This window comes from Cryptomeria japonica, chromosome 6, assembly GCF_030272615.1.
Source record: "Cryptomeria japonica chromosome 6, Sugi_1.0, whole genome shotgun sequence".
NCBI lineage: Eukaryota > Viridiplantae > Streptophyta > Pinopsida > Cupressales > Cupressaceae > Cryptomeria > Cryptomeria japonica.
This window is the reverse complement of record NC_081410.1, coordinates 233,571,202-233,595,179: the sequence shown is the minus strand read 5'-3', so window position 1 is coordinate 233,595,179 and position 23,978 is coordinate 233,571,202. Positions and strand designations below refer to the sequence as shown.

At 39.4% G+C, this 23,978-nt stretch overlaps 1 protein-coding gene across 3 annotated transcripts in view; it reads right to left on the bottom strand.

Moving 5' to 3' along the window:
• LOC131071472 (uncharacterized) overlaps nt 1–22,184 on the bottom strand; it is a 42,387-nt gene extending 20,203 nt beyond the window's left edge. For 2 of the 3 annotated variants that reach the window (XM_059207334.1, XM_059207333.1), the window contains exons 1-2: nt 21,549–22,184; nt 21,364–21,449 (exon numbers count right to left, since the gene is read on the bottom strand). The gene's annotated coding sequence lies outside the window, so the exon portion shown is untranslated. The remainder of the gene's footprint in view (nt 1–21,363; nt 21,450–21,548) is intronic. The other variant, XM_059207335.1, reaches the window with a different exon arrangement.
• Nucleotides 22,185–23,978: the final 1,794 nt, after the last annotated feature.

Sequence of the window (23,978 nt, the reverse complement as noted above, 5' to 3'; positions counted from 1 at the left end):
GTAATCTTCATATGTTATGGTGGATCTTTGTTATTGTTAGGCTAGGGTTTGGTGGTTGAATCCATTTTAGTCTTTCAATATTGTTAGTATTGTTATCCATTTTCACCATATACATATACATCATGTACTAAATTAAAAGATATAAAAATTTATCTATATAGATCGCATACATACATTTTAAATTATTAAAACATTAATGAGAAAGAGAGGGAGATCATTTAAATTGTGACATCTAGAGAGAGATAACATTAATTTCAAAGAGAGAGAGAGAGAGAGAGAGAGAGAGAGAGAGAGAGAGAGAGAGATGCTAAATTAAAACATATATAAATTTATCTATATAGATCGCATACATACATTTTAAATTATTAAAACATTAATGAGAGTGGGAGATCATTTTCATGACAGAGAGAGAGAGAGAGAGAGAGAGAGAGATCATTAAAGATATATACATCATGTACTAAATTAAAACATAATTTTTAAAAATTAAAACACATGCCAACTCAGCAAATTAAGGGAAGAGAGATTTTATAAGGGGTCATATGCGGTTCTAAGGGTTCACGCATGTGTTCCCCTTAAGACACTAGATGTGTTCCTAAGGGGTATGTCGTATGTACATGCTAGGATGTTATATAAGGGGTTATATGTGGTCCTAAAGGGGTCATGCATGTGTTAACATCCTAGCACAAACATACGACATACCCCTTAGGAACATAGTGTCCTAAGGGGTCATGCATGTGTTATCTAACACACATACGTGGCCCCTTAAGACCACATATTCAACCCTTTAGGACACTGTACATGTGATCTTTAGGGACCGATATGTCGTACACACTAGGAGTTTATAAGGGGTCATATGCGGTTCTAAGGGGTCACGCATGTGTTAGAACACACGTGTGACCTCTTAGGACCACATATGACCCCTTAGGACACTATGTGATCCTAAGGGAAATGTCGTATGTACACTAGGATGTTATAAGGGGTCATAAGTGGTCTTAAGGGGTCACACATGTGTTAGACCCCTTAGGACCACATATTCTTGACCCCTTAGGACACTAATGTATGTGATCTTAAGGGACTGATATGTCGTACACTAGGATTTTATAAGGGGTCATATGCGGTTTAAGGGGTCACACATGTGTTAGAACACACGCGTGACCTCTTAGTACCACATATGACCCCTTAGGACACTATGTGATCCTAAGGGGAATGTTGTATGTACACTAGGATGTTATAAGGGGTCATATGTGGTCCTAAGGGGTCACGCATGACCCCCTAGGACCACATATTCTTGACCCCTTAGGACACTAATGTATGTGATCTTAAGGGACCGTATGTCGTACACACTAGGATTTTACAAGGGGTCATATGCGGTTCTAAGGGGTCACGCGTGCGTTAGAACACATGTGTGACCCCTTAGGACCACATATGAGGTCCCCTTAGGACACTTTGTGATCCTAAGGGGTATGTCGTATGTACACTAGGAAGTTATAAGGGGTCATATGTTGTATCACAGGCGTGACCCCTTAGGACCACATATTCAACCCCTTAGGACACTAATGTATGTGATCTTAAGGGACCGTATGTCGTACACAGTAGGATTTTATAAGGGGTCATATGCGGTTCTAAGGGGTCACACGTGTTAGAACACATGCATGACCCCTTTGGACCACATATGACCGCTTATAACATCCTAGTTTACATATGTGGTCCTAAGGGGTCACGCATGTACACTAGGATGTTATAAGGGGTCATATGTGGTCCTAAGGGGTTAGGACCACATATTCAACCCCTTAGGACACGGTAGATGTGATCTTAAGGGACCGTATGTCGTAGACACTAGGATGTTATAAGGGGTCATACGTGGTCCTAAGGGGTCACACATGTGTTAGAACACACATACGTGACCCCTTAGGACCACATATGACCCCTTAGGACATTATGTGATCCTAAGGGGTACATGAATTGTATACATTGATGTTATAAGGGGTCATATGTGGTCCTCTAGGGTCACGCATGTGTCCCCTTAGGACCACATATTCAACCCCTTAGGACAATATGTATGTGATATTAAGGGACCGCATGTCGTACAAACTAGGATTTTATAAGGGGTCATATGCGGTCCTAAGGGGTCATGTGTGACCCGATCCTAAGGGGTACATGTCGTACACACAAGGATGTTATAAGGGGTCATATGTGGTCCTAAAGGGTCACACGTGTTAGAACACACATGTGTGACCCCTTAGGACACTGTACATGTGATCTTAAGGGACCGTATGTCGTACACACTAGGATGTTATAAGGGGTCATATGTGGTCCTAAGGGGTCACGCATGTACAGTGTTAGAACACACATGTGTGATCCCTTATGACCACATATGACGCCTTCTAGGACACTGTGATCCTAAGGGGTACATGTTGTATACAATAGGATGTTATAAGGGGTCATATGTGGTCCTAACGGGTCACACGTGTTAACACATGTGTGACCCCTTAGGACACTATGTGATGGACTAAGGTGTATGTCGTTCACACTAGGATTTTAATATGCGGTTCTAAGGGGTCACGCGTGTGTTCTACAATAGGATGTTATAGGGGGTCATATGTGGTCCTAAGGGGTCACGCTAACACGTGTGACCTCTTAGGACCACATATGACCCCTTAGGACACTATGTGATGGACTGAGGGGTATGTCGTTCACACTAGGATTTTATAAGGGGTCATATGTGGTTCTAAGGGGTCACGCATGTGTTAGTACACATGCATGACCCCTTAGGACCACATATGACCCCTTAGGACACTATGTGATCCTAAGGGGTATGTCATACACACTAGGATGTTATAAAGGGTCATATGTGGTCCTAAGGGGTCACGCATTTGTTAACACGTGTGACCCCTTAGGACCACATATGACCCCTCAAGGTCCACTATGTGATCCTCTATGGTCCTAAGGGGACACATAGTGTCATCAGGGGCATATGTGGTCTTAAGGGGTCCTAAGGGGTCATGTTGTGTGTGTAATAGAATGTGAAAAGGGGTCATAGAGGTTTTATTTTGTCTAATTTGTTTAAATTTGTTATCTAAGTTTTATAATGTTTTTTTAAATTTAAATTTATTATTTAATTTTTCTAACGTTTTAATTTATTATATATAGTTTTGTAACATTTTTCTAATTTTTAATTTTGCTAATGTTTTTCTTAACGTTTTTCTAAGTTTTAATTTACTACCTTGGTTTTCTAAGTTTTTCATAACATTTTTTTAAAAAGTTGAAAAAAAAAATACATATACAATTATTTAATTTAAAAAACAAATTGACATTAAATCAAAGCATTAAATTAATTTTTTTAACATTTTTTTAAGTTTTAATTTTACTAAAGTTTTTCTAAAAAATTTCAAACGTTTTTCTAAAAAAATTCAAACGTTTTTCTAAGTTTAAAAATTTTAGTATAGATATGTTTTCTAAGTTTTTGATAACATTTTTCTAAAATGCTGAATAGCAATAAATATATAATTATTTAATTAAAAAAATAAATTAACAAACAAATTATTTATTAATTTTTATATAGATTTTAATAAATAAATAAATAAAAACATTATTAAACAAAAAAAAAGGTTATTTTGTGCACCTGAAATAATGTAGGTCGAAAGATGAAAGGTGAGAAGCGTTGGCTGCTACTGACAGGGCACGCTGACGTAGGGTTTGCTCTAACCACCTCTGGACACAGAAAACTCCAAACTTGAAAATGACAGTTAAACTATCATTTTCGGTTTTTATAGCTTTTTTTTTTTAAATAATTTTTAAACGGGTTCGATCGAACCCGTGTCCAATGGCGGGTTTGATCAAACCCTACGGGGGGTATTCACTCGGACACCCCCAATTTGTTCGAAACCCCCAAAAAAAAATTCCCCACCTCCACCAATTTCCTTCGTTGGCAAAAGTGGGAACCATTATTGTGGGATAACCCCTAATTAAAATTAACAAACTAAAGTTTGTTGAGATTAATTACCATTTTTCTAGTATTTGAATTTCTAAATTCAAATATGAGCACATGGCTCCTAACTTCTGACCACCTAACCTAACCACCCCCTATCTAATCCTAGGTTTAACTAACCCTATCCTATCTTGCACATCCTAACCTCTTGTGGGTTGGATATTCTCCCCTTGATACACATGGCACTTTTGCCACATGTCTCCCTTGGACACTTGCCCTCTCATGAGCAAGGTTCCTTGACACTTGTCACCACAGAGATGACAAGTGTCCCTTCCTCCAACCTCTTCTCCAACTTCCTCAATCTTAGCCCTTGATATCTTCAGATCAAATCCTAACAGTCGATTCCTACCACCTCAGCTTTGGCCTTGGAATTCCTATAAATACCCCTCATTTTGGAGCAATAAAGATCTCTTGCATCCTAGATTTTAGCATCATTACTACAAGCATTTTATATCTCAATCATCTAGCATAATTAGCATTTTAGATTAATATTAGCATGTTTAGAATAGCTTTTAGCATGTTAGTTTAGTTTCCATTTAGCAATCATGTAGCTTAAATCATCATTTTAGCTAATCATGCGTACAATCATCTTAGCCTCATGTATTTGCATAATCATGAAGTAGCTACTCAACTTTTGAGTTGCCACTTTGGAGGTCATTGCTCCGCTGAGAGCCAACAAATCCAACACCTTCAAGGTCCTTAAAAATAAAGGAAGATGGGACATCTCAAAGGAGCTTTTGGTTTGCTTTTATTTAGCTTTCAATTTGCTTCATAATTTCAATTTATATTGTCTCATTTGTGCGCATGTTGAATACATAATTGATCACATTTTTAGAAGCACAAACACATCCTCATGCATACCATCAAGAACAAGGATGTTACCGACCTGAACTGTATGGTTCTCCCCTTGATCCCTTAATATCAGATTATGCCCTTGATTGATTCCTTGTGAAGTGTTACTGTCACATTAACTCCATGTTCGATTTGTGTATATGTTTATCAAATCTTGTTGAGCATAAATATGTATATAAATATAATGATTGATTTGACGAGGTAATCTCCTCCTTCATTCACCTTCAATGCTTCCTTTTATATCCTCTCATATACTTGGAGAGTGACGACTATATGGAGGGAGGCGCCTATTCAAGGAGTTGCTTCCTTTAATAATCATTTTTTTCATAATAGAGATCGCACCTTATAGTGTGGAGTTCGTCTAAGGTAATCGCACCCCAGTTATTAATTAATTTATGATTAGTTATACATGATCATTCTTCCATGGAGGCAATCTTATTAAGGACATCATGTTGATCACTATGTAATCTTAAACGATTGTCTTGAATCTCTAAAAGCTTATTGCTGGTTGGATGCTTCGTGGTAATGGCCATTGACTATATCCCCTGATGGAAACATGGAATCCCTCGAATAATCATCATGTGGTACGTCTGGTGCAATAATCATATGTTCATGTTGTTGTAGTCACTCCTAGTGTAGATGAAGGTTTGGTTGATTTCAATGTTCTTATGTCTAACCACGTTCTTGGTCAATGATCATTGAGCAATCCATGGAGATCACTTTGTTCCCTAAAGATGGTCAAAAGACTAATTTATAAATGTGTAAGTCCTTACTTGTTGTCCTTCAACCTTAGAGGAAAATCGTGAAGTCTCATAAATGTGACAATTTTCCGATTTCATTTATATGATTAAAAAATATTATTAAATAATAACATTAAATAAATATTTAATAATTTCAAATAAGCATTTGTTAATAATTATCATATTAATTAATAATAATAAGTGTTTCATTATGCCAAATCAATTTTCCGATTTCATTTATATGATAAAAAAATATTATTAAATAAATATTTAATAATTTCAAATAATCATCCGTTAATAATTACCATATTAATTAATAATAATAAGTGTTTCATTATGCTATATATAATGATCAAGGAGGGGACATGACATTGAAGGTCACCTATTATGCTAGAAGAAGTCCATGTTCGGCGCCAAAAGCATATTCTTATCCAGGTAAACAATTACCTATGCAATTTTTGTTCAACCTTGGTGCCTTGCCATTGCAAGACCACTCGCGAGTCTTGGGATGAGAAAAGGCAAAAGAACTAACTTCATCCTTCTCGATTGTGTCATTCTCAATATTGTAAAGAAATGGCAGATGCTTTGACTTACCCTTGTTGCCCACGGCATTTTGAATGTCATGAATCTTTGGTATGCTTCTTCATACCTCAGATTTATGTTTCTTCATGTGATATACAAAATATTAACATTTTACTATAATATGAATTTATTCTGCTTCAACAAATGCAAATGTCAAAGTCATTTGAAGGCATTCGAAGATGTGAAATCTCATTACTAGGACAAAATACTGGTTTGATGGGATAGTTATTCTGTTTTGCTTTCACCAAATGAAACATTACTATTTGCATGAAGAAGTGAATGTAATTTGAAAAGATGATGAGAATAAATTTTACTCAGTTGTCTACCTACTAGAAGCTCTCCGATTCATTGTAATGGACTATCACTATATCACTTTTTTAATTGAAAAACTGATTATAAAATAATTGTGCTCTTAGAAGATGCAAATAGAAACATCTACCAGACACTACTCATTGTAGAGCAGAAAGTCTGTAATTCTCTTTAATGATCTGCGGAAATATCATGTTTCTAACTGAAAGTGAATACAAAATAAGCCAGATACTACTTAATCTAGTGCTAATGCTCTGTGCCAACTAGACGGGACTAGACTTTTAATTAGGGTTTTTTGTTAAAAGTAATTTGCAGAGCCTCAACAAGGTAAAAGAAACTACTAAATTTCAGTCACTGTGGCATTTGCAATGTCATTCCAGCATTCAAAATCAGCAAAACAGCACACAACATTCTATCATTCCAGCTTTCAAAATCAGCAAAACAGCAAACAACATTCTGTCATTCCAGCTTTCAAAATCAGCAAAAGGGCCGCAAAACATTCTATCATTTCAACTTTCAAAATCAACCAGACTGCTGCACAACCACAATTCCTTGGAACATCATTTGCAATGTCCCCTCTTTGAATAGGATTTAATTATAAATAAATTAAATTAAATTAAAATACAAAAGAATAAAAATAAGATTAAAATTAAAATATAATTAAGTTTAATGAATGGTCAAAAGACATGAAATGAAAAGTTGTCTCCCTCAAACATGAAATATAAAAGGGAGAAGAGAACCTAATTTGAAAGGAGGCTGGCAAATGTTGAAGAAAGAAGGGGCATGTGAAACAAGGAGGGATTAATTGAAGTAGAAAGGAATGGGCAGAAATGATGAAGGGTTGTAACTCTTTCAAAGGGTGATAATTATCAAAGATTGCAACCCTTGCAAAGGGCAGATATGATGAAGTGTGACTCTCCCTCACATAGGTAGATATAAAGGGGAGAAGATTTCATTTGAGGAATACAACGAACAGAGATCAACTTGGGGATTAGAAAATAAGCATTGTAGTGTATAATCAGAAGTGCCGATCTGATTTGAATAATAAGACAGCAATGAGGAGATATTACCCGTTTGAATGGATATCTCCTTCCAAGAGTTGGTGTCTCTGTTGTACAATATCAAAGTTTTTGCTACTAAGAGAAGCCTGCTGGTGGTGCTACAAGTCAGTGTAGCAGCAGGTTAACGTACATACAAGTATGTTCTTCCAGATTATTATAGTGATTCCTCATCTGAATACTCAAGTTGTTATGCACCTAAATTTGTAAAGGTCAATGCAGCTAAATTTGTAAAGGTCAAGTGAAATGAATAATCAGAAGTGCAGATCTGATTTATAAGACAGCAATGAGGAGACATGATCTGTTTGAATGGATATCTCTTTCCACGAGTTGGTGTCTCTGTTGTACAATATCAAAGTTTTTGCTACTAATACAAGCTTGCTGGTGGTGCTACAAGTCGGTGCAGCAGCAGGTTAAGGTACATAAAAGTATGTTCTTCCAAATTATTATAGTGATTCCTCATCTGAATGCTCAAGTTGGTATGCACCTAAATTTGTAAAGGTCGAGACTGTTGTAAAACGACGTCATAACTCAAGAGTTGTCTGGGCAAGAGCCTGCAGATATACTAATCCACATGAATATACTTGACATAGATATTGAGCAATCTCAATCTCAGCATGCATCAAATTCCCAACATGTTGGGTCAGCTATGTTTATTGATGACCATGTTGATTTTATCGTTCAACTTGATGAGCCAGTTACACAATTATACATGCTATTGATACTATCTCTTTTGCCCATGATTTAGAAAACCTCAGAAGGCAGGATGGTAAACCAGTTTAAACTTTTATATTAGGTTTTCTACTGCTATTAATAACCTCCCAAAATTAATATAGGCCTAATGAAAGTGTATGCATTAAAATGTATTGCGAAGCTTTCCATCTAGCTGCAAGTTTGCTTCCCCCATAATGTGAACCAGTTTAGACATGGCTTTTGGTTGGGCAAACATTGTTCAGTCATCATGTGCCATAAGCATCCCATCTCAAATCGCTGATGGGGATGGCCTTACAGCTTTGATGGTTAGATCAATGGGTCAATTCTTAAACATTATGGCACTGATGTTGTAAGTACAAATGTGAGAGTTGAAGCACAAAAGCTTTTCATTTCATTAGATGTGCTTCTCTGCTTTGTTGATATTGAGGATAATGATACTAGCACCCTCCTTGCTGAAGAAATGTTTGATTTTTAAGTGTTCCTGGTCATGAGAATTTATGCCTACACAATTTTTTGCAACTTGATTGGACTTGTCTTTTGCTGATAAGGACTAAATTAGAAAAAACATTTCTAAACACATTGGATAAGTATGGCAATGATCTAATAGTGTGTTCTCAAGAGGATCTAAATGCTTTCTGTAGGGAAAAGACGAATATCAAATCATAGAGCAGTTTCTTAGCAGTAAATTTTATATAGTAGGTTGCAATGAAGAGCCTGAAACAGGGAGACAACTCCTTTCCTATGAAGTGTCTCAAGTTGATCTACATGTTGATTCTATGAATGATGGTTTGGGTCAAATCTGTGACTCAAACATAGAAGAGTACATCAGCGTATTAGATTATGATTGCAATGGCATTGATAACCTACAAGGCCCGAATCAATTTGAAGACTAACATTGTGCAGTTTAGTTTGGAAGTGTGCTTGAGGACATGAGTTGGCATCAGTCTGGCTCATGATACATATGGTTGGATTGTGCTGATAATTCTAATGACAGTTCTAATCTCAAGTCCTCAAACACTGTTGGTAGCATGATCTCACGTGCACATGAAAGATGGCTTTGCAGCTCAATGGGAAGTACATCATCAATTTGAGGCTGCTGAACTCCTCCAACAAAATAATCTTTGACAGAAGCAAGGGACTTGTGGCAGTTTATTCATGGCCTTCTGCCATTAATCTTCTTGACAGGGTTTAATCTACAAATGTTTCCAAAACTTTCCTTACAATTTACAGCCTTTCAATCGCAATCCCTTTCGAACGTTCATGTCTACTAGTTGTAAGTTGTCATCCTTATCTTGTACATCTATTTTCTGTTTTTTTTGGGGGTTTCCCATCCTCCTCATTCCCATTTGTATTTTGCTCTGTGCCCAGAGTGTCTAAAAACATCATGCCTGCTAAAGGCACACATCCCCAACTAGAGCTGCACGACACCATGCATCTTCTTTGCAAGGTCTAGCCTACAAAACTTTTCAAAATTTGCTTGCACCCTGACAATCACAATCCCTTTTGTGGCTTCATGCCTACTGGTTGTAATTTGTCGTCCTTATCTTGTACATATTTCCTTTGTGTTTTTGTGCAAAGGGCAGATATGATGAAGAAGTGTGACTCTATCACATGGGAAGATATAAAGGGGAGAAGATTTCATTTCAGGAATACATCCAAGGGAAATCAACTTGGGGAATAGAAAATAAGCATTGTAATGAATAATCAGAAGTGCAGATCTGATTTGAATAATAAGACAACAATGAGGAGACATGACCAGTTTGAATGGATATCTCTTTCCAAAGAGATGTCTGTCCTCAATGAGATATGAAGGTATAAATAGAGTAAGCAAATAATAGAAGAAGATCAGCAAGATGAATCATTTTCCATGAGAAAGAAAAAAATATGAGGGATGATGGCTGTCTGGGCGACTGCGTGCGGCCGAGCTAGGGCTTCACGGCCATAGCTCGCGCGTGGTGATCGGGTCTGGTGCGGCAGGGGAGGGCGTTGCAGGTGTCGGGGGTCTGTCAGGGTTGGAAGTGCCAGGCGGGGAGCAGAAGCGATGGGGAGGGTTTCGGGGCTGCGGGGTGAGGCGAAGGCTGCGTGGGGGTGGAGCCTTGGCTGCATGGGGGTGGTGTTGAAGCGGTGCGGGGGTGGGGTTTACGTGGCCTGTGGGTGGGGCTCCGGCTAGGGGTGGCTCGTGGGTCTCCCGTGTGCTTGGGGGGCCGGCTGGCTTTGACCTTTAGTGGTGCTCGGGCAAGGTGGGGTCTCGGGATCCAAGCCGCTTTGAACAGCTGGTTGGGGAGTGGTTTTTTAGACATCCTTATCCTATTTGTCGCTGTGATGTCGAGTTTTGGGGGTCAGGCCTCACAAGTTGCGCCTACTTTGGATTTCCGTGCAGCGGTGGGATCAAAACCCCCACCTCAGGGTATGAAGACCTTTAACAATAATATGTATGCATCAGATTCTGGGCTGGGGAGTGGTGCAAACTCTCGCATGACGAAGATTAATGGTTGTCTGGAGAGATGTAGCGAGCGGCCAAAGTTAGTTATCCCTCCAGAGTTGATAGCGGAAGACATTGAGTATTTTTCAAAACACTCGCCGTACTGCAAGTTTTTGGGAATGAGGGTTTCCTTGCAGGTTTTGGAAAATTGGGCGCGGAGGACTTGGGCACTGGAAGGGGAAATGGAAATCATGTTGTTAGCCAATAACTACTTCATGGTTACTTTCAATTGCATGGAGGATCGCAACAGGGTCTTTGAAGGGGGCCCGTATTTTTACAACCAGGTGGGATTATTCATCAAGCCTTGGCATGCGGGGTTTAATCCCTCTAAGGAGCTACCAAATCGGGTTCCAATGTGGGTTCGGCTACCACGTTTTCCGGTGGAATGCTGCCGGGAGGATGTGCTACGGATGCTTGCCGCTCTACTCAGGAGGCCTGTGGGCTCATCAACACAAACCCTCAGGAGAAAGGTAATGACCTATGCTCGCATCTGTGTTGAAATCGATCTTAGTAAGCCTTTGCCAGATGCTATAGATATGTGCGCAGGCTCTTATTCTTGGGTTCAGCAGTTAGATTATGAGACTCTATCGTTCCGATGTCGGCTATGTCACGAGTATGGTCATCTACAGCGTAAATGTACTAGATATAAGCCAGTTGCGCACCAACCTCAGCAGTCTGACCCGAGCCTAGATAGGGCTGAGAAGGGGAAAGCTCCCATGATGGTCGAGGGCGAGGGTGCTGATGGGTTTGTCCCAGTTAAGACAAAGAACAAGAATCGACGACAAAAGAGGCCATTACAGGAGCGTCAAGAGGGGGACTCATTCAACAGATTTGAAGTCCTGGATGACCTTAGCCATCAGGAAGTAAATCCGGGGTTTACCCCTTTGGATCAAGGTGCTTCAGGGGGGGCTCCGGAAAGAGTAATTGAGAATCCTACCCAGGCCTTGCTTGTGGCTGGAAGTCAACAGATGGAGATGGATCAGCCTGTAGAGGCCCAGTTGGAAATCTCTCCAGGCCTTGAGATGAACTCGGTCGTGGGGGAGGGGTCTCCGCTAGCTCTGAACATGGAACCGGCTGGAGCTAGAAGTAATAAGCCCTCTGTTCACCTGGGGCTGCATCAGAAGGATATTAAGAAAAGTGCTTCAGAGAAGAGTTCAAAGGTGGGCAGAAAGAAAGATCTGGAGAAGATCAAATTGATGGGGGAGAACCTGGTTGAATCAGGGTCAATGAAGACTTTGGATACTCACTTTTCCAACCCTCCTAAATGATTGTGCTTTCATGGAATGTGAGGGGCTTGAACAGTGGCCCTAGACAAAAAGTTGTTCGGGATTTGATTAGGAATCATTCTCCTGGTGTCCTATTTTTGCAAGAAACTAAACTTTCAGTGGAAAGTATAATGGGTCAAGTGCCAAAGCTATGGGGGCGAGGCGAGTGTCAATGTGTTGGGGCAGATGGTGCTCCTAGAGGAGTGGCCTGCCTTTGGAACCCATTAAGAGTTCGCCCGGTCTGGTGGGTCGCATCCAGATCCTCGGTATCTGGAGTTATGTCTAGTCTGGAGACTAGGGAACTTATCTTGTTTTCTAACATCTATGCCCCTACAGACTATCAGGGTAAGAAAAACTTATGGGCCCATATTTCAGGTGTGCGAAGATTGGCCCCCTTTCACCCTTGGATTATGGTAGGAGATTTTAATGCAATCCTCGAGTTGAGTGAAAAGAAGGGGGGGTTATGAGGTTGGAACCCTCTTCCTACCTATTTCAGGATAATATATCTTTGTTGCACCTTGTTGACATTAAGCCTGGCAATGGGTTGTTCACTTGGAACAATAGGAGGGTGGGAGATTTTTGGATAGCAGAGAGGTTGGATCGCTTTTTGGTCTCTAATTTTTGGTTTGGGGGGGGTTGGTCCACTAGTTCTGAGATTCTGGACTAGAGAGGGTCAGATCATTGGCCCATCAAGTTGGTGTCTTCTTCAGCTCAGGTTGCTCACTCACCTTCTTTCAAATTCCAACTTATGTGGCTTCGGGATCCTACCTTGCAGGATCTGGTAGCGGGGTGGTGGAGGAAAGGGAGGTCGGCCTTTGGCACAGCTATGTACTCTTTTGCCAAGCAGCTACAATTTGTTAAGCTTCAGCTTAAGCGGTGGAACCGTCAGGGCTTCGGGAACATCTTTCATGCTAAGGAAGCTGCTCAGAGCATGCTGAATGGGATCACCAGTGAAATCAAAGAGCATGGGTTGTCCCAGGACTTGCTTAGGGAGGAGGACAAGGCTCTCAAGGTGGTTGAGGAATGGGAGCTTAGGGAAGAAATTTATTGGAAGCAAAGAGCTCCTATTGATTGGCTGAAGGAGGGGGACAAGAACACTGCTTTCTTCTTCAACTCAGTGAAAGCAAGAAGACATGGAAACTCCATCCCTGTTCTGGTTAACGATAGAGGCGAGCAATGCCTAACCCTGCAGGAGATTTCGAGGGAGTCGCTTCATTTTTTCTAGACCCTCTTCAGGGAGGACTCACAGAGGGAAGTGGTGGCGGAGAATCAGGTTCTTGCTTGCATTCCCTCTCTGGTCACAGGGGAGATGAATGAGAAGCTTTTGTGTCCTATTTTGATGGAAGAGCTGGAAAGGGTTGTCTTTCACATGAGGAAAGGAAAAGCTCCTGGACCGGATGGGTTCCCAGTTGAATTCTTCCAAGAATTCTGGGATATTATCAAATTAGATCTGTTGGAGGTTGTCCAGGAGTCTCAAAGGAATAAGCAGATGCTTAGGGCATTGAATGCAACTTTCATTGCTCTTATCCCCAAATGTGAGGGGGCTGACAGGTTAGGCCAATTCCGACCTATCTCTCTCTGCAATGTGACGTATAAGATCATATCTAAAGTGATTGCGGACAGATTGAAGCAGTGTCTGGGGATTGTTATCTCTGAGGAGCAGAGTGGTTTTGTGGAAGGGCGACAAATTTTGGATGGTGTGGTTATTGCTACGGAGACCATTCACTCTATGGCGTCATCCAAGGAAAAAACTATGTTCATCAAGCTGGATATGGCTAAAGCATATGATAGAGTTCGGTGGTCCTTTCTTCAGAAGATCCTCAGGGCTTTTAGTTTTGCTGATGAGTGGGTCCAGTGGGTTATGAGTTGTGTTACGTCGACCTCATTCTCTGTGCTTATCAATGGTGACCATACGGAGTTATTTGGGGCTTCTAGGGGTCTTCGCCAAGGGAACCCCCTATCCCCCTATTTATTCATTCTTATGGCTGAGGGTTTGGGAAGGCTGATCAAGCATAATGTGGGGCTAGGTGTTATTCAAGGATGGAATTGGGGTAATGACTTGCAACCGCAATCTCATTTGCAGTTTGTGGATGATACGGCCCTGATGGGGCTTGCTCAGATCAGGGAAGCTACTAATCTACGTAAGGTCCTGGATGTTTATCTTGCGGCCTCGGGCCAGTTGATCAATGAGGATAAATCGTCAATCCTATTTTTCAACACTCCTGATGCTATTCAAAGAAGGATTGCCTTTATCTTGAGATTCCAAGTTGGTGCTGCTCCCCTGATTTATTTGGGTATTCCTATTTCTCCTGGCAACCCTCCTAGGGAGACCTGGCAAGGTTTCTTGGATAAATTTCGCACGAAGGTTGAACATTGGACTCATAGATGGCTATCCTTTGCTGGAAGGGTTCAATTGATTCAGTCGGTGGTTCAGGCTCTTCCGATTTACCGCTGTATGCTTCATGTGGCTCCTAAGTGGTTCCTAAAGGGACTGGATTCTCTAGCTAGGCAATTTTTATGGGCAGGCAATCTCTCCTCTTCCAAATGGAGTCTGGTCAATTGGGACTTGGTGTGTAGCCCGAAGCAGGCAAGGGGGCTTGGTTTAAGGCAGTCAATTCTTTTTGGGGAAGCGCTGGCGGCTAAACTTTACTGGAGGTGGTGTGTGGAGCAGAATCGAGGTTGGGCCAGGATTCTGGCTAACAAGTATATGCAGAGGATCCCGAGGGGGGAAATCCCTAGATATCCGCTAGAGGGAAAGGGCTCTTCGATCTAGAATACTCTCAAAAGGGGGGCCTCTCTCATTAAGGATGGACTCTTTTGGATATGCAGAAGGGGGGAAGAGGCCCTTTTCTGGTACGACTCTTGGGATGGTTATCCTCCCATTCTGGACCAGTTTCCTAACCTTGGGAATCTTTGCCTGAGGTTTTTGGAGGCAGGTTGGTCAAGGGTGAGTGACTTTAAGGTTACTTATAGGTGTGGTCGGCTGGAGTTGGAGCGGTGGAAGGTTCCTACTGAGTGGCCGGTTGTTGAGATGGAGGAAGAGTGCGCTGAGCTGCAGGGCATTTTGGTGAGTGTCATTGTAGCTCCCTTAAGAGTAGGGATGGGCTGGCTTGGCTACCGAATCCTAAGGGCATTTTTACTGTGGCTAGTGGCTACCGGAAATTGGTGAAACGAAGACTGGAGGGAAGAGAGGTGGTCTGGTGGAAACAGGTGTGGAATAAGGTTTCTTGGCCGAAGTGTAATTGTTTCGCTTGGACTTTGGCTTGGAACAGATGTCTAACTTGGGACAATATCCGCAAGCGGGGATTTTCGGGACCCTCTATCTGTGCTTTGTGTGATTATGGGGAAGAAGATTCCTCACATCTGTTCTTTAGATGCCCTTTCTCCCAGCTTATTTGGCATTACTGGTGGGGGGCATGGAAGCATCCTTGTGTCCACGCAAATTCTCTGGTAGAGTTCTGGAACAGGTTGGGAAGACCTCCTATCCTGTCCCCCTTCCTCCAGACTGTCTGGTATATTGCGCCCATCTTCATTCTGTGGCAGATATGGCTTGAGAGGAACAGGAGGATCTTTCGAGAGGACAGATTGTTTGTTCAACAAGTTTGGAATAGGATCATTACTATGGTCCAGGAGACAGTGGAAGCTAAATGTGAGGTGAATTTTCCACTGAGTAGAGAGGAGACTGATTTGGTGAGTAGGCTTGGTCCGCAGGAGATGTCTTCTGGTTCAGCTTTTGTCAGGAGAGGTAGAGGGGCTATGAAGAAGGTGCAAAGGGTGGGAAGGTGGATTCCACCCCCGGAGGGGATTCTCAAGATTAATACCGATGGTTCTTCAAGGGGGAACCCAAGCCCGACTAGAGTTGGTGGTGTTAGCAGGAACAGAAAGGGGGAGGTTGTGTTCCTCTTTTCGGTGCACAGAGGGTGGCAATCCAATAACATTATGGAGGGATTGGCGATTCTCTATGCACTAGAGAGGGCTTGGGAGAGGGGTCAAAGGAAAGTGATTTGTGAATCAGACTCACAAATGGTTGTTAACTTGCTGAATGATCAGAAGCTTAGTGGGATTCAGTGGCAGTTGGCTGGGATTGTCCAGCAGATTCTCCAATTCAGTACTTTAATGGATCAGGTGTCTTTCATCCACATCCCTCAGGAGTGGAACAGAGCTGCAGATTTCTTGGCCAAATGGGGCTTCGGATCATGATAGTGACTGGAAAGTTGATGGTTGGGAGCTTCTCTCCGGGGATTACAGTCAGGACTTGCAGAAGATTCTTACGGAGGACAGGGATGGTTTTGAAGTTGGTTAAGATGGGGCTGGTCTTGTGGCCTCTGGCTGGGGCCTCTGGGCTCTGACTCTCTTTGTAATTCTTCTGGTTTTATTGCAATAAAGTTTTTACCCATTTATTCAAAAAAAAAAAAAAATCATTTTCCATGAGATGGAGAGCAGCAATCACGAAGGAGACAATATCAGTTCATCACAACAAATTTCTAGTTATCACGAATTATTATTACCAAAGCCTATATTCAGTAGTATACATGATATTTCTGCCAAAAATTGTCTTATATATATATATATATATATATATATATATATATATACATGTTGCTTATGCATAATAGAGAATGTTTACGTATATTTTCATATGATCGAATATAGGGTGTGCTTGATTGTCTAGAACCCACCTTGTAGGAAGGGCTTGGGGTGTAAACAAAAGGGGTTGAAGAGGGCTAAGTAAGTAGGTTGTCCTAGAGTTTGTTGCAAGGTGTGCACCCTTGGTCTCCTTGTGTTGTGAAGCGCAACGCTTGGGTTTGTGACATAGCTTAACCATCTCCTGTGTTTGGGTTTGTGAGATAGCTTAACCATCTCCTGTGTTTGGGCTTGTGACATAGCTTAACCATCTCCTATGTTTTTTATAAGTCTAGTGGTTGTATCACGCATTAATAGGTCAATCTTTTGGTGCAACGGCAACCGTACTTTTAACAAGTGGTATCTAAGCCTAGGTCACATGTTCAAACCCCCTCGCTTGCGCTTAGGGGGGGGTATTGTTACAAGGTGTGCGCTCTTGGTCTCCTTGTGATGTGTAGTGCAGCGCTCGGGTTTGTGATATGGCTTAACCGCCTCTTATGGATTCTATAAGTCTAGTGGTTGTATCGTGCATTAATAGGTCGATCTTTTGGTGCAACGACAACCGTACTTCTAACAAAGTTGACAATAATGGCTCCTATGACAAGAGGGCACTTACGTAGAAGAGCAGAGGAACCCACTTACAACCTCTACCTAACTCCACAAGATGGCACTTGTTAGAAGGATGAGACATTGATAGGGAAAGCAAGTACAAGCAATCCACTAAGTAGGCCACCTCAGTGGATGTCCACATTAACTGCCCACCAAGGCCAAGAGGGCTCTGACATTCACTCCGCTCTTGGGCTTAGGTCAGGTCCCCATGCGGTTGCTTAGCTTATTTTCGCTAGCAGCAGCTGCTCCACTTTTTGTGCAACAATTTGTGGAGCTGGTGAGCCCCATGGATAAAAAAATTGCTGCTTGTTTTTAAGCAGCCCTCTTAAATGATACTTTTAAATGAAATTTTTAATAATATTTTTTACAAATAAAATTTACAAGCAAAATTTAAGGTAAATAAAAAGGAGGGAGAAAAAATTTGGTGAAGCCATGTGTCATTTTTCTTAATAAGCGGTTGCTGCTTATTTCTAGCCCCTCCTTTTTTTCCCAGCACATTTTTAAATATTAAGCAGCTGCTGCTCCATAAAAATAGGAAAAGTTTCCAAATTTTCCTTTCCATGTAATTAAAAAATTGCATGGGAACACTTTCACTGCTTAAAAATAAGCAGAAAATAGACTTGAGCAGCCGCATGGGGACATAGGATTAGTGTACAAATGGCTTCGGGCAGACCTATCATGTCTCTTCCTTCAAAAACTAATATGCATGTATAATAATATTATGGATAGAAGTTGAATGGAATGTGATCTTGTCTAACCCTAGTAATTAAATATACATATATTGTATGTCTCTTTTATTATAATTGCAGGATTCAAATTCAAAATCACATTATTTAAAGAGATATTTTACTTGGTAAGATGTAACCCTAACCCTAATTTATTTGCTTGAGGACAAGCAATCTTGGGCAGGGAGGACTATAATGTCCCCTCTTTGAATAGGATTAAATTACAAATAATAATAATAAAATTAAAATGCAAAAGAATAAAAATAAGATTAAAATTAAAATATAATTAAGTTTAATGAACAATCAAAAGGCATTAAATGAAAAGATTAAAATTAAAATATAATTAAGTTTAATGAACAATCAAAAGGCATTAAATGAAAATTTGTCTCCCTCAAGCCTGAGATATAAAAGGGAGAAGAGAACCTCATTTGAAAGGAGGATGGGAGAAGAAGAAGAAATAAGGGGGCATGTGAAACAAGGAGGGATTAATGGAAGTAGAAAGGAATGGGCAGAAATGATGAGGGGTGTTAACTCTTTCAAAGGGTGATAACTATTAAAGGTTGTGACCCTTTCAAAAGGCAGATATGATGAAGAAGTGTGACTCTCCCTCACATGGGAAGATATAAAGGGGAGAAGATTTCATTTGAGGAATACATCCAAGGGAGATCAACTTGGGAAATGGAAAATAAGCATTGTAATGAATAATTGGAAGTGCAAATCTGATTTCAATAATAAGACATCAATGAGGAGACATGACCCATTTGAATGGATATCTCTTCACAAAGAGATGTGCCTCCTCAATGAGATATGAAGGTATAAAAATAGTAAGCAATTAATGGCAGAAGATCAGCAAAATGAATCACTTCCCATAAGATAGAAAGCAGCAATCATGAAGGAGACAATTCTAGTTCATCAAAGCAGATTTCTAGTTATCACAGACTATTATTACCAAAGCCTATATTCAGTAGTATACATGATAATTCTGCCAAACATTGTCTTATATATAAACATGTTGCTTATACATAATAGAGAATGCTTAAATATATGTTCATATGATTGAATATAAGGTGTGCTTGATTGTCTGAAACCCGCCTTGTAGGAAGGGCCTAGGGTGCAAGCAAAAAGGGTTGAAGAGAGCTAAGTAAGTAGGCTGTCCTAGAGTTGACCAGAATGGCTCCTAGGCCCAGAAGGCACTTACGTAGAAGAGCTCAGGAACACACTTACAACCTCCATCCAACTCCACAAGATGGCAGTTGTTAGGAGGATGGGACATTGCTAGGAGAAGCAAGTACAAGCAACCAACTAAGTAGGCCACTTCGGTGGATGTCCATATTGACTGCCCACTGAGGCCAAGAGGGCTTTCACATTCACTCAGCTCTTAGGCTTGGTATAGAAACGGCTTCGGGCAGACCTATCCTGTCCCTTCCTCCAAAACCTAATATGCATGTATAATATTATTATAGATAGTAATTAAATGCAATGTGATCTTGTCTAACCCTAGTAATTAAATAGACATATTTTGTATATGTTTCTTTTGTTATGATTGCAAGATTCAAATTCAGAATCGCATTATTTAAAGAGATATTTTACTTGGTACGATGTAACCCTAACCCTAATTTGTTGCAATTGTGATTCTAGGGAAAATAAGGAAGGAGACATTAAATCATTCCAGATTTCAAACTCAGCAACAAGGCCACACAAAACTCATAATTCTAGCTTTCAAAATCAGCAATGGGGTTGCACAATCGCAACCATAGTTTGTGTCAGACAACCTCTATTATTTCCATTTTTTTCAAAAAGATCCAACAACATTCCATCACTTCTCTTAGAAAGCTTCTATCATTTCCATCTTTTTTTTTAAATCTAACAACATTTAAGCTTTCAAAATCAACAACAGGACCACAAAACCATGAACACAGTTTCTGTTAGAAAACCTGTATTGTTTCCATTCTTTTCAAAGAAATCCAACAATATTCCATCATTCCAACTTGTAAATCAACAGTAGGGTACACAACCACAACCACAGTTTCTATGGAAAAGCCTCTTCATTTTCATTTTTACCACAACCGTAATTTTAGATAAAAATCTCTTATCATTTCCATTTTCTTCAAATGGATCCAACAACACTCACTCCATCATTCCAGCTTTCAACAACAGGGCCACACAACCACAACCACAGTTTCTGCAGTAAAGCCCCCATTTTACCATGACCACAGTTTCTGCAGTAAAACCCCCATTTTACCACAACCGCAGTGTTTGTATGATAGAATCTTATGATTTCCATTTTTATTTTTTTTAAATCCATCTGATTTTCAGGATAACAAATTTTTCAAATAAATCCAACAATATTTCATTATTTCTGTAGAAAAGCTTCTAACAATTCATCTTTCAAAATCAACAACAGGACCACACAACCACCATTTTTTCCAAAAAAAATATCCAGCCATATTCCATCATTCCAGATTTCAAAATCAACAACAGAGCTCCACAACCACAGTTTCTGTATAAAAGATTTTTACCATACGCTGATGACCACATTTCCATTTATAACACAAACATATTAACTGTATAAAAGCCTCTTTATCATTTAAAATTCTTTTCAAAGAAATCCATTGGGTTTTCAGAATTCCAGATTCATTTTAAAGAAATCCATTAGATTTTCAAACTACCATAATTTTTTAAAGAAATCCATCAGATTTTCATTCAATCAACCAGTTTTCATCATATTATTTCTATTTTATAATTTATTCATAGATTTGTAATTTTATTATCAAGTTTCCATTAACCAGTAACCAGGTTTTATCATTCACGTCTCTCCATCTCTATCCATAAGAATTTGATGCCCTTCATTCATTAAAATTTTAAACAAATTTTCATCAGCCGATTTTCACAATCAATGCCTCTCCCAATTTTCATTATTGATGCCTCTACATCCATTAAAAAATTATAATCATTGACGCCCCTCCCAATTTCCATCATCGATGCCTCTCCTCCATACTAATTTTATAGCTAATGTTCATCGTGATGTCTCTTCATCAACCAATTTTCAAATTTCATCATTGATGTCAATCCATAAGGAATGATATTTCTCCATCCTTAAAACGTTTTTCATTCCATAAAAGTTTCATCATTAATGAGTGTCTATGGCAATTAGCTTTTATCACTGACATAAAGGTTTTCATCTAAACCATTTAAACCGAAAAGAAACGGATTATCTATTAAAAACCCTTCTTCTTTTAGGCAGACGGGTTGAAGACCTTAAATACATAAAACGCCTCAATTCTTAGTAGTAAATTAAGAATAAAAATATGACGACTAACCCTAGCACAAAACAGAAATTAAGCATTATTGAACTTACCAAACATCTCACAATTTCTTTCTGATTTTAAGAATTATTTCGGAAACTAATATATTACCTTTCTTTCATCTTTCCAATCCCGTCCATTCTGAAAAATTCAAAGGCCAAATTTCCATCGAACTTTGTGATATACATTATCAGTCCCTGCAAAATCAACCACACAATACAATGCTGTGTATAAATATCACAACTATAACAACAAAAACAATTATATTCATTTGAATAAAGAATTAAATTGCTTACCAGATAATTTCAGCATTAAATGAAGCTGCATGAAGCTACGACCAAAATACCTTATATGGAGTATACTGAAACTTTAACCCTAGACAGACATAAAAGCTGTCGATATAACTTCGTATAAACCCTAAATCATCTGAAACCCTAAGACCAAACTGAAATAAAGAATCACCGGTTACTTCATTTTAGAAACCTATGAATGAACATGTAGGTTCCAGAATTGTGAAAATCGAGGAAATAAGTTATCAGACAGTCGTTTTCTGCTCAAGTTTTTGGTATTTTGGGCAAGTTCTTTGTTTTGCAATTTTTGTGCTGTTATAGTGGAGAATTTCAGAATACCCTAAATCATCTGAAACCCTAAGACCAAACTGAAATAAAGAATCACCGGTTATTTCATTTTATAAACCTATGAATGAACATGTAGGTTCCAGAATTGTGAAAAACGAGGAAATAAGTTATTAGACAGTCGTTTTCTGCTCAAGTTTTTGGTATTTTGGGCAAGTTCTTTGTTTTGCAAGTTTTTGTGTTGTTATAGTAGAGATAGGCATTCTGCAATTTGTAATATTTATGCTTTTTAGGCTTATTTGAAATGTACAATCTGATTTTTGTGTTCAAGCTTCGGTATTTTGTGCAAGTTGTTTGTTTTATGGCAAGTTTTGTGTTTTTATAATAGAAACAAGCAATCTGAAATTTGTTACATACATGCATATTTAAAATGGACAACCTGATTTTTAAAATCAATGGTTCACATTTTCTGAAACGAATACAAAATGATTCGAACTGTTTCATTCATTGGTTTTTCCATTTCCTGGTCTCTCTACGTGCAAAGTGTGGGAGATGGATGAATTGCTTACATACTTGCTTTTTACGCCTGTTTGAAATGGATTGTCTATTCCACCATTTCTCCTTTTCCCTATTTTATTTTATTTTTTTTTTTGCTATTTTTGTAAAGACGAGCATTTGTGAATAAGTTCATTACAGGCTCAGTGGTGAACGAGAGGGAGATCTAACAATAGTTTGTTAGCAAGACAGGTAAAGGACATGGGGGATTCACATTACTTATTAATGAGAAATGGTATGGAACTATTAAAGTTGAGAAAGAGGACCCAAAGAAACAATACATTTGGCTACAAATAACAGGTAAGTGAGACAATTTTCAGGTTGGCTGCTTGTTATTTCGCTCCTAAAAACTCTAAGTTCTACAAGAGAGGGAATTTAGACAATGAAGATCCTTACGCTTCATTAAAAAAATATCTCTGTATTCAGCACCTTAGGAGAAATAATGTTAATAGGTGACTTTAATGCAAGGACAACCAATAACCAATCTCTTCAACTGAGCAGTGGTGAAAAGGGAGAAAACAATCCTCTATGGCTAGAAGAAGGTGAGGGTCAATCTTGGAAAAGAACTTCACAATATTACAATGGGGATATATCACACTTTGGGGCAAAATTATTGGGGATGTGTAGTTTGTTTGGAATGGTTATTTGCAATGGAATGAGGGGCAGGCCAACATCAGGGAATATCACTTGCAAAACATACAATGGTCAAAGTGTGGTTGATTACTTGATTTGCTCTCAAAATCTTATGTCTAGAGTGCTGGAATTTGACATTGGTGACTGCCCTATGGAATTCAAATATGACCATATGCCTATTTTTGTCAAAATGGATTGTGCTACATGCAACCCGGAATCTAATCAAGATCTTAACATGCAAAAGAAAATTGTTGCTAAAGGCAAAATCCTCATAAATCAAGAAAACATGGCATCTTCAAGGTTGTCCTTAAGTAACAATTTTATGAACTAGATAATATGATGAAGGGGGGAAGAGTCAATAAAGAGGATGATCATGTACATAGCAACATGTTGATACCTATTATACACAAAGCTTTGAGTGCTTGCAAAAGGACTTGCAGCAGAAAGAGGGTCATAAATACTTTCTTGGCAAACCCGTGGTATGACGAAGAGTGCAAGGTAGCCAAGAGATTTTTGAAGGGGAAAGATCCGAGCAAAGAAAACAAGGAGAAATATGCAAAGTTGATTCAAGCAAAAAAGGAAGAATGTGTAAATGTGAGAGGGAAGGAGTTAATCTCTCTTGGTAGAAGCAACCCCCAAGATTTTTGGAAGGAATTACAACAACTGAGAAAACAAACCGAAAACAGTATCACTGATGTCGAATGGCTTGATTACACAAAGCTTCTTTATGAGCGGATTCTCAAGAAACACTCTCCTCCCATAGTGAACACTTTGGTGGAGCTATTTGTTAGGACTCGGGAGGCAACTGAGAGGGGGGGGTAAATCAGTTGACTATGAATTTCAACTCAAATATAACTTAATCAAACTTGATACTTAATACCGGGAAACCAAACTTAATGTTGGTTAACAGATTAATAGTTAATATCGATACCGATAAAACTTAATGCATGAAACAGAAAGAGA